This window comes from Peromyscus californicus, unplaced genomic scaffold (genome assembly GCF_007827085.1).
Source record: "Peromyscus californicus insignis strain IS unplaced genomic scaffold, ASM782708v3 Scaffold_14__1_contigs__length_90479793_seg_2, whole genome shotgun sequence".
Classification (NCBI taxonomy): domain Eukaryota; kingdom Metazoa; phylum Chordata; class Mammalia; order Rodentia; family Cricetidae; genus Peromyscus; species Peromyscus californicus.
Window position 1 is genome coordinate 8,265,604 of NW_026294436.1, and position 11,946 is coordinate 8,277,549.

The window sequence follows — 11,946 nt, forward strand, 5'->3', positions numbered from 1 at the left end:
GCAGGAAACAGTGGAGAAACTCAGTCTTGGACAAGCAATAGCAGAGGGTCTTGTGGCTGGAATGTGAAATGTCCCCTCAGGCTCGAATGTCACATACTTTCTCCTTAGCTGTTGGTGCTGTTTGGGAAGGAAACCTGTGGGAGGAGGAGCCTTGCTGGAGGAAATACATCCCTGGGGGTGGGCTTTGAGATTTTACAGCCAGGCCTTACTTCCTGCTCACTCGGCTTCCTGAGTGCAGAGGCAACGGGACCAGCTTCCACCATGGCTTCCTGCCATGATGGACCACATCCCCCTTCCTTTCTTAAGTTAGGTATTATGTCAGTGGCGAACAAATAACTAACGCAGAGATGAGTGAATCTCTATGTGAAAGCTAAAGAGGGCTCCCTGAGAAAGACATGTAAGCTAAAAGTTGAAGGAGAGCTAAAAAATAAATATAGACCACAGGGAAAGAACAAGATCTAACTAAATCACTGGAAAACCAGAAGGATGGGGTGAAGTCAGGTGAGGGAGGATGAGAGGGAAAAGCAGAGCCAGGTAACACTGCTGTAAAAATGTGTGAATCCAGATACATCGTTGGTCTTTTATCCTTAGAACTAGTGTTGTTCGTGATTTTCCATGCCCCTGCCCCAAAATCCCTTATGCTTCGAGCTAGCAGAAAGTGCATGGATTAATGCTATGGCAGTTTCCTGAAGCCTTCGCTCAGTGTTCCAAATTTCATAGCTATAGGATTCTAAGCAACTTGTCTCACCCCTCCGTGAGTCCTCGTCTGTAAAATGAAGATAATAATACGCGTTTAACAGCTAGGGTCTAGAGAGAGACTGACCTGGGCAGGCCGGTTTCGTTTCTGTTGCTGTGATAAACAACCTAGCAAAGGAGTAACCTAAGGCAGGAAAGAATTGATTCCAGCTTCTGAGTATACACTGTCCTTTGTGGGGAAGTCAAGCAGCTAGTCACATCATACCCCCAATCCAGCAGAGAAAAACTAAAGAACCTGTGCTGGCCGCTGGCTCATACCTAGTTCCCTCCCGGACTATGTATTTCAGGATCCTATGCCTGGGGAGTGTTGCCACTTACAATGTGTTAAGTCTTCCTATGTCAGTTAATAGTCAAAACAACCCACCCCACCCAAGACTTGTCCACAGACCAGCATGACAGAAGACAGTGACTCATTTGAGACTCGTTTCTGACGTAATTCTAAGCTGATGTTTAAAACTAAGCATCAAAGTGGGACAGTGGTGGCACATGCCTTTAACCCCAGCACTCAGGAGGCAGAGGCAGGTGGCTTTCTTGAGTTCAAAGCCAGCCGGGTCTGCAGAGCAAGTTCCAGGACATCCAGGGATGCACAGAGAAGCCCTGTCTTGAAAAGGAATAAACAAACAAAACTAAACATCCCAGTCTATACCAGCTGGACCCATAGCCTCTGGCACGTAGCTGGACTTGCATGCAGGCTATCAAAGGACAGCCAGACAAGGGACTCCAGATGCCCACCCCTTGGCACCCTCCCTGGTCTTATTCCTCTCCACAGGACCACAGCTGCCCTAAGCTGGCACAATCTTTCAGTTAGTGCAGTACTCCGCAATGTATTTTCATTATGGCTCCCTCAAGGTACCAACTTGTTCTCCAATTGCCCTCCTCCAAAAGAAAAAAACAACACTACTTGAGTTTGAGTTATGTGTTCTATGAACCACTGTGCTCTGTACACAGGCAAAATCAAAAGGTTTTCACAATTCCCCTTCGGGGGCTGGTCAAGAATGGCTGAGTTACTCTCGCCTTGACTTTTGGCTGAGTGTTGTAAGTCTTAGGATGCTCAACCAGCCCAGACTTCTCCCTTTCCCTTACCCACTTTTTTTTTTTTTTTTTTTGCACAGACTTTTTCTTGTCTTTCTCAAACAGTTCTTCAAATTCACTATGTGGCCAAGGCTGGCCTTGAACTTCTGATCTTCCTGCCTTCACCACCCAAGTGCTAGGATGGTGTTATTAACATATGTGAAGACCTTAGTTCAGGTTCCCAGGTGAAAAGGCAGCATGGGGAGACACTTCTACAACCTCAGTCCTGGAGGAGGCAGAGACAGTGGATCCCAGGGATTTCCAGAAGCTCCAGGTTCAGTGAGAGACACGGTCTTAAAAAAAAAAAAGATGGAGAAACAATTGAGGTCATAGACAAAATGTATACTTGAACCTTTTGGAGCAGAGTGAGAAGGTGGCTATGATTGATTAGTGACAGCTGTCTCACTCCAGAGAGTGAGTAATGGAGACATGTAAGCACTCATCTTCCATTCCTCATAGCCTTCTGCTACCTTGCAAGATCTAAAAGCCAATAGCTCTTACCTTATGCCCACCTCTGGCTAGCCTGCAGCTTGTGCTGACTTTCAATGGTACTAACGCTAAGTGGAAATAGGATGCCATATATTTTTCAAACAGGATTTATTTCTACTTTTCTGTAACCCAAGCCAGTGATCCCATTGAGAAAAATCACACATGGGGGAAAATCATCTTTCACGAGCTGCTGTGTACTCAGCAGGCTGACATCACCAAGATTCAAGGAGCTGTTTACACAATGTGTCACTCAGCTGAGGAGGCAGGACATCTTCTGTCCTGCTGTTCACTGGACAGGTTCTAAGATCTTCTAGAGAATAAAGACTAGAGGGATGAAGGGAGACTCGAATGCCACTGTCACTCAGACAAGCAGCTTAGGACTCCGGTGAGTGGCAGTGTTTTGCTTTTCCTGGAAGGCTGTACAATTGCTGATGAAATAAAATTGATCCAACAGTTCTTCTGGGATGGGGAGGCAGTTCAGAAGAGTGACTACAAATACTTGCTTTCAGCTAAATATGAATAAATCTAGGAAGTCATGGACTACTCCCTGGCATGTCAATACCTGTTCTTTTTTTTTTTTTTTTTTTTTTTCGGTTTTTTGAGACAGGGTTTCTCTGTGTAGCTTTACGCCTTTCCTGGAACTCACTTGGTAGTCCAGACTGACCTCGAACTCACAGAGATCCGCCCGGCTCTGCCTCCCGAGTGCTGGGATTAAAGGCGTGCGCCACCACCGCCCGGCCAATACCTGTTCTTAAGAGGAAGACAAATGTGGTGGTATTTGCTCTGCCCATGACCTTGGGCTATATGGCTCAAAGAAGGCAGTCCTTCTTATCGCTGTATGTGACCTCTCAAAAGGAAAGGGAGAACGGTCACGTGGTACCTTCTTCCTTTTATTTATTTATTTATTTATTTATTTATTTATTTATTTATTTTAGGGGGGGAGTTGAGACAGGGTTTCTCTGTGTAGCTTTATGCCTTTCCTGGAACTCACTCTGTAGCCCAGGCTGGCCTCAAACTCACAGAGATCCGCCTGCCTCTGCCTCCCGAGTACTGGGATTAAAGGCGTGCACCACCACCGCCCAGCTTTATTTATTTACTTATTTTTATTTTTTATCCTGGTGTGATCAGACTCCGGACAACCTGGGAATTGAACCTGTTTCCTCTGAAACATCAGTCAGTCTTAACCACTGAGATACTTCTCTGCTCTCCTTTTTTTTTTTTTAACTTTATTAAAATACTGAGTTTATTTCACATGTATATTTGTCCCTCTACCATTTCCACATCTAACAACCACTATTGCTATGTCCTATCATAACATTCCATGCATACTTAAAAACCAAGTAAAGGGTGGAGTTCCATCCTTGAAAACTAAACAAGCATTTTAGACAACACATTCTTGGCAATGGAACCTGGACAATATTTATCAAACACAGTTGGGAAAGTTCTCACTTTGCATTATAAAAAGGACTGCCAGATATATCAACTCTTACAGAAATTAAGTAAGATGGAATATTTCAAACTGTTTAAACCATTTTCTTAAAGAGACAACCTCCACTGCCAGAGATCTTGACTAGACTCCTGGTCAGTCATCCAGAAGCAATTCTTCACATAATTAATGAACTTGGCTTCCACTTTGGGAAGAGAACCACCTTTTTCTATACTTGCTTGCATTTTTGCCTTAATGTCTTCTACAGAACTCCGTCCTTTTGGTGTTTTAGGAGGTTTTTTCCTGTTTTTTGAAGGACTCTTGACCCTTTGATCTTGGTGTTGATGGTCTTAAGTCTTTTTCATTTTGGTTTGATTTTTGTGCATTTTTGGCTGGGGTATTTCATACAGATTTCTTCACTGGAACTTTTTCTTCAGTTTCCTCATCATCAAAATCATCATCTTCATCTTCATAGTCCTCATCATCTTCATCAAGTTTTAACTTTTTTATTCAGAACCTTGTTACCATCTTCAGGAACAGATCGCTTTCTAGACATACTTAAGAGTTTTACATCCTCCTCATCTCCTGACTCTGCGTCTTCCTTTACAGCTACTAGGTGCTGTCCACTAATGTGCACAGGCCCTGAACCACACTTCAGGTGTAATTTCAAAGCCCCCAAGAGAAACTGTTGGTTGTACAGACATTTTCAAAGTTGCCAGTGTTATTTTAATTGGCCTGCCTTCATAGTTCATTGCTTCTGCCTCTACGATGTGTAATTCATCTTTTGCCCCTGCCCCTAAACTAACTGTTCTTAGTGATAACTAGTGCTCATTCTCATCATTATCCACCTTAAAGTCATAATCTTTGTCAGCTTTTAGTTTATAACCAAAAAGGTAGTTCTGAGGCCTAAGAAGGCTCATGTCCATGTCCATAGAGTCTTCCACAAGGTGGAGGTACACACTTCAGTGTGAGAGAGGTCAGATGAAGGAAACTGCCTACTGCTCCTCAGAACAGACAAGCAGGATGGAAAAATAAGTCTTCCCAATAGCAATCTCTGAAGTCTCCAGAAGGAAGATGGTCCCCTACAACAACGACTCTACCCAGTCCACAATGATGCCATTGTACCTAAGAACATGACTCAATGATCATCTTTGGACTGCAAACTCTTCAGGACAGTTCCAAGATGAGATGGTCCATCATATTACACTTCTAGCCAGAACCTCAGATAACTTTAGCCATTACTATGAGAGACTACCTACAAACATTACAACTAGTCTTATTGAGACTTAACCATTTGGCTTTCTTACAGAATCCCGCAGAGATACCGTCGCCCCCTAAAATGCAGGAAGCAATTTTAAGAAAATGACACCTCCTCTCCCAAAGGTTTTCATTTTTCTCAGGGTTATGGATAAGTTTTTATTGGGTTGGGGGAGGAAAAATAAAACTTAGACTCAGGATTCTGTTTTGGAAAAGAAAAGAGGGGAATGGATAAGTATAGGATATTAAGGTAGATTATTATATCTACTGGTAAACTAATTTAGTAAAATATCAGCCTTAGATAATTTGTACTGATATGGATTCTTGTATATTGATACAAATGCAAATTATTTTTCAACTCCTATTTAAGATAATGTGTATATTGATACAAATTCAAAACTATAATTGTCAAATTGTACACATATTCCCACTCCTATTTGAAATATTTTGTATATTGAAACAAATGTAAAAGATATTCACCATACTATATGTATGTTTGAACTCTGTTTAGTATATTTTGTATATTGGTACATATTAAGAATATTGTTATCATACTGCCCTATACATTTCTACCTCAGTTTAAGACATTTTGTGTATTGTCACAATTTTAAGGTCATTATCCTTTTACTGTACATCAATTTACAGATTGCCTACACTTCTAATGTGAATTCTTAGTCCTCAGGTTATTTAGGTAGATCAGAGTTAAAGATTAATAGTCACCCATGAGTGTCATATCTATAGTTATGTTTGTTAGATTTTCCAGATTTACTGAAACTTACGTCAGATGGATAGAGAGAATCTTCAAAGACTTCATAGACCTAGAGAATATGGCATTTAAATGTTCTGATAACTTAGAAGTCTGTTGATATGAGACACGATTGCTCCTGGCAACATGGATCTACTCCTATGAGAAAATTGGGTTTCTAAGACACTCATTTTGGAAGTTTGTCTTCTTATTGGCACAAAATGGCCTGCTTGGCAAAGAACTGCTCTTGACTCAGCTGCTGACAGTATGTGCACTGTCCTTTCTGGATGAGCAGGACACAAGGAAAAGCAACTACTGAACCTTCTTCCCATGACAGGATACTGTGGTCTTTCAAAATTCCTGCTTCTGAAAATGGTCTGTCAGAGCTGGGCGGTGGTGGCACATGCCTTTAAATCCTGGCACTCAGGAGGCAGAGCCAGGCAGATCTCTGTGAGTTTGAGGCCAGACTGGTCTACAGAGTGAGATCCAGGTCAGGCACCAAAACTACACAGAGAAACCCTGTCTCGAAAAACAAAACAAAACAACAAAAGAAAATGGTCTGCCAGATATTCGAGGCCTATAGCCAAAATGGATGCCCCATTGGTGCTGAGAAACTTTAGGTGACTGTCCAGGCTGCCAGCTGTCTCTGTCTATTCTCCCAATTTTTCAGAAATTGCTTGCTTGTACTTCCTGTTTTCTCAGGTAATATTATTTTCCTCCTCAAGTCTTTGATAGGGTTGAAGATTAGATAGTTACAGTTATAATCCTTTCATATGTTAGCTATGAATATTTTAGATCCTAAAGTTAGAATCTTCGGGATAGAACAGCTATTGGAGTAATCTCGGTGATTTGCCATTTACCTGTGATCTGGACATTTCTGGACATTTAGCATGTGTTTCTTGTTTGATGTTGTTCTTGTTGGTTGTAGTTTCATTTTTGTTTATGTTATTACCTTTTGGTTTTTCCTGGACAATACTTGATAACCATTCTTATTGTATACAGTTTGCATTAGGTTTAGAACCTTCTAATTTACACAAAACAGGGAAAGGCAGTAGTATTTGCTCTGCCCATGACCTTGGGATATATGGCCCAAAGGAGATGGTGCTTCTTGCCCTGGTATATGACCTCTTAAAAGGGAAGGGAGAGGAGTCAGGAGCCCCTTCTCCCTGCTTCCTACATCCTGATATGATCGAACTGCCAGGTGGATTTGTTACAGTTAGATCAGAGGACAACTTCAGCTGTCTACTCAGTTCTGTATTCATGAGTGTATTTGAGTTTATTTCCTCAATTTATCCTAATAAATTTCCCTAATACTTCTTAAGCAGACTCCCATGGATTTCTCAAATTAGACAATATAACATAAACAGTATTGTATGTCTTAAATATGAAATTTCCCACTTGTACTCATGTGTTAAATGCTCAGTTCCTAGGTGGTAGTGCTATCTGAGGAGGTGGGTGCTAGCTGGAGGGGACCTAACTGGAGGAACTACATCACTAAGGGCATGCCTTTGATCCCTGACTCTCTCTCCTCTCTGGTGCTCGGGTACCATGAGACAATGAGCCTTCTCTGTTACATTCTCCCCTACTGAGATGTTCTGCCCAAGTGCATTAGACCAAGTAAATATGGAACAAGCTGCCTGAAACAGTGAACAAAATGAATATTTCTTCCTTTGGGTGGTTCTCTCCGGGATTTTTGTCACAATTCTGTGCATAACCAATAAGAGCATCTTCCCAGGCTGCAGTTGGGGCATCAGATCACTCAAAGACAGGGGCAAGAACACAGAGAAGAAGAAGGAGAAGGAGAAGGAGATGACCCCGTGATGTTATGGCCATTGAAATTACAGCAGTCATAGGAAATGGATTATGTTTATAGGTGGAGGAGATTGCTGAAGTCCCATGAATCACAGGGGACTTTACAGAGAACAAGGCTGCTCTGAGCTTAGGGGTATGTTCAGACAGCTTCACTAAGGTATTTCTCAAATCTCAAAATGAATCACATATCCTAAAACATTGATGCTTAGATTTCACAATAAAATAAGCACAGTAGGGGCTGGCCGAGGAGATGGTTCAGATGGTAAGGTTCTTGCCTTGCAAGTACAAGAGCCTGAATTCAATACCCAGAAATCATACAAAATAAATAAATAAATAAAAAGCTGGGTTCTGTGGTGCATACTGGTAATTCCAGCACAGGTATGCCAGCAACAGGCTCATTGACCTCTAGCTGTGGCACACACATGTGCATGCACACCTAAACACACTTAAGCACACATAGGGATACAAGTGTAAATAAGTAGCCACTTCTGAGACTTTTTGAGATGATGAAAGTAGTCCATACTGAGCCTTACACATGTAAGAGCACAGTAACCATCAGCGTTATCAGCATTATTCCTGATCTTATTGCTGATACTTACATAGTAACAGATGGTGCTCAGATGGAGTGGCTATCTAATTCCTAACGATAGTCTCAATCCCTGAGCAGGTGCTGCCTCTGTAGCTCCGATGACCAAATGCTTTCCATGTCAGTTGTATTTTCCTGTTTACTGTAGACCAGGTTTATGCAAATAAATATGTCTGGCTCAGTTCCAACCAGGTTTATGCAAATAAATATGTCTGGCTCAGTTCCAGAGCTACTTAGGTGACCAGGTCACTGTGCGGTTGGTACCAGTTTTTCTGTTTGATCTTGCTTCTGTTTGTCAGTGAATGGTCTGTTGCCCCAACTGCAAGTCAGAGATGGTCGCTTACATTGCACACACTTGGGACTATGATCAAAATACCAAACCGAACAAGCCAAAGGGAGAAAGGTTCATTTGCTCACTGTTTCAAGAGAACTCAGTCCATGTCTGCTTGGTCTCCTGTGCTTGGGTAAACATCACATTGTTGGGAGAAAGGAACAGAGGAGACTCCTTATCTCATGGTGTACAGGAAGCAGAGAGAGTGGATGGGATCAGTGAACTCAAGTCAGGGTGTTCCCGCTCCATTCTGCCAGTTATCATTTGATGAGAAATTGTGGCAGGTGCACTGGCACCAGAGTTCCAGGTAGAAGATGTCTCCACATGGCTTGGACTCTCACACAGGGCAGTGCAGGCAGAATCTATAGTTTTAAATGTCCCACCTATCTTTCTTCTGGTTTCTTCCTGACCATGTAGACTTTTGCTATGGTCAGGAATAGCAGGAAGACCAGGGAGTTCAAATCTTTCTTTTATCCTTTCCTGACTGTGAGTTTGGGCAACTTGACAAATGCCTTATTGCCTCCATTTCCTAATGTCTCTAGCAAAAATAACATTACCCACAAAAGCTCAAGCACCAAGCTGGAGAGGTGGCTCAATGGTTAAGTACACTGGCTGCTCTCGCAGAGGACCTGAGTTCTGTTGCCAGCATCCACATTAGGCAGTTCACAACTGCCTATAACTCCAGCTCTAGGGCACTAAATTCTCATTTCAAGCCACAACGTGCTATACCTTCAAATATCCCAGAGTTTTCAAATCTTCATTTTGGAAACAAATGCCGAATTTATAGCTGCATTGTTGAAAAGCCACTGAGACTAATTTGGCTGCAATGGTGGCCAGAGCGGAGTCCTAAGAGACCAGTGAAAATGATCTTGTGATTTGGGAATGGAAGGTGAAAGGTTGCAGGAAGGGGTGGAAGGTGATTCTTGAACGTTCATTGTCTTGGGAAGGATAATGGTTATTTCCATCACCCACTTTCAATGTAGCTATCTCCCCACACCGAAGAAGGACATCACAGGAAGCCCTTTGGCTGCACAGTCAACGACGGTGGTGTTTTTCAACCAAATCTCCACTACAATCATCCCAACACCATTTAACAACCATCATTTTTTCCAGTGATGGAAAAATTCATTTTGCCTGCTTTAAAAAGGCTTGTTCCACATTTCTAACTCATTTACACCTACCTCATGACAATTTTAAGTGGAGCCAGTCTTGGGAGACTGAGGAAAAGTCCAGCCTTCCCTCATTTTCCTGTTTGTCTCTCTGTTGCCACCTCCCTTCCTCTGTAGACTTAGCATCTTCCTTTGGCCAGCTGTAAATCAGCTGCACTCAAAGGCCGCCCTTGAATTCCCAGCTCCCAGACCAGGATGTCTCCTTGGGTTTGCTGTTTGGCCAACACACATTCATTCTTCCAACCCTATAAAATGGAAAATCCAAACAGAAACCCCCTCCCTACCTTTCGACCCCCTCCTGCTCCCTCCTGCCCAGCCTTAGCCATCGCACCGACATGACATAAAACAGATGTGCTTGGAAATGTGCCACACTCACCGGTTCTTCCCCGGGCAGCCACCTCCAGTACCCACGTCCAACCCCAGGACTCCCACACTGCAGGCCAGCACACACATAGGTGCTTGGGGGTTCTCCATTGTTAATTCTTCTGATATCCCAGGGCAGCACAATGGGTTCCTTTGTGTATTGCAGAATTAAGTGACAGCTGCCAAAAGATGTAAAAACCCATCCCCCAAACTCTCAGAGTAAGTAAGATAGGTGGGTAGACCCAATAGAGGAACACAGTAAAATGGAAACTTGAATTCCTGCAATTTGTGGTGATCAGAGCAAATGTCTTACTTAAAACCATTCAAGTGTATGTCCGGGTCTCAGTTGTTTTTTCTGTCTTGTTCTCAAAGAACCCCTTAACATAACATGTGCATGCATACCTTCCAGGGATAAGTTATCAATTTCATGGTTTGACCATAAACTAAAAAAACAAGCCATTTGTAAACCCAATACAATTCATAAGTTCCCAGTTACAACACAATCTCTGATATCTACTCTGAAGCTCTGGGGACAGCTCAACACAACCACTTTTTCTTTCTTTTTTTTTGTGATCTGGTGATGAAAGATATATTATTGAAACTCAGGAAACCTTGGGAAAAAATGTATTGCTAAACTATCTAAATTGAAATGAAATGCAGATTGTTTGGCTGCCAGAAGTTCCTTCCTGCCTTCTTTCCCCTCTCCCGGACAATGCAGCATGAATGTCTTGAGGCTTAAGGCATGCAATTAAAAGATTTATATGTACCTAGAAGCAGAAACAATTGCATGGGCTTCAGGATCTGTGGCAATTTTGAGATGGATTAGAGGAGCTTATGGAGGGTAAAGACAGAAATGTGACCCACTCACTCCTTCTGCCCCATTCACCCTGGCGACATTGTTTCAGTCTGAGCCTATGCCATTCTCCCTTAGGACTAGAACAACTAGAATATCCACCACGTAGAGGAGCGGGTCAGGGTTGCCTTGTCCTGGGTGGTTTACACTTATCATTAAGAAGGTGAAAGGAGAGACCGAGGAGAAGACTTGGTGGATAAAAGTTTTACAGGGCAAGTATGAGGCCCAGACTTTTAGATCCCTGGAGCTCACATAAAAGCCTGGGCAGGCCTAGTGGCCCACCTGTAAGCTGGCACTTACAAGAAAGAGATGGGGGAATCCTCTTGGAAAGCTGCTAGCTAGTCTAGTGGATGGGGGCACTCTGCATTCAATTTCCAGGTTCTTCCTTAATAAAAACAGTGAAGAATGATTAAGGACACTGTTCAACATTACTCTTAGTCCTCTATGTACATGTGCACCCTCACATGCATCTGTGATCATGCATGCACATGCAAACCTGCGAACATACATACATGCAGAGGACACAAATAAACAGAGAAAAAAGAAAGATGCTGAACATGACACAGTAGATGCAGCTGTTGTTGAATTTTATTTATTTATTCATTTTACAGCAAGACTGCAGTCTCCCTTCCCTCCTGTCCTCCCACTCCCTTCCCCAACCTGCCCCCAATCCACCCTTCCTCCTTACTCGATCAGAAAGGGGCAGGTCTCCCCATGGCATCAGCAAAGAATGGCTTATCAAGCTGCAGTAAGGTTAAACACACACACACACACACATACACACACACACACACACACACACACACACACACACACACACACACACACACACACGCTGTACTCAGGCTGGACAAAGTAATCCAGCATGAGGAATAGGTTCCCAAAAGTCAGCCAAAGGACCAGGGACAGCCGCTACTCTCAATGCTGGGAATCCCACAAATAGACCAAGCTACGCAACTGTCTCACATATGCAGAGGGCCTAAGTCAGTCCCATGCCGGCTCCCTGATTGTTGGTTCAGACTCTGTGAGTTCTCATGAGCCAGACTATCCATTTCTGTGGGTCTTCTTGCAATGTCCCTGACCTCCCA

General features: G+C 42.9%; 1 pseudogene; it reads right to left on the reverse strand.

Annotated features, from left to right (window-relative positions):
• Window positions 1–3,852: 3,852 nt before the first annotated feature.
• Window positions 3,853–10,116, reverse strand: LOC128109540 (nucleophosmin-like; annotated as a pseudogene).
• Between the last annotated feature and the right edge of the window lie 1,830 nt (window positions 10,117–11,946).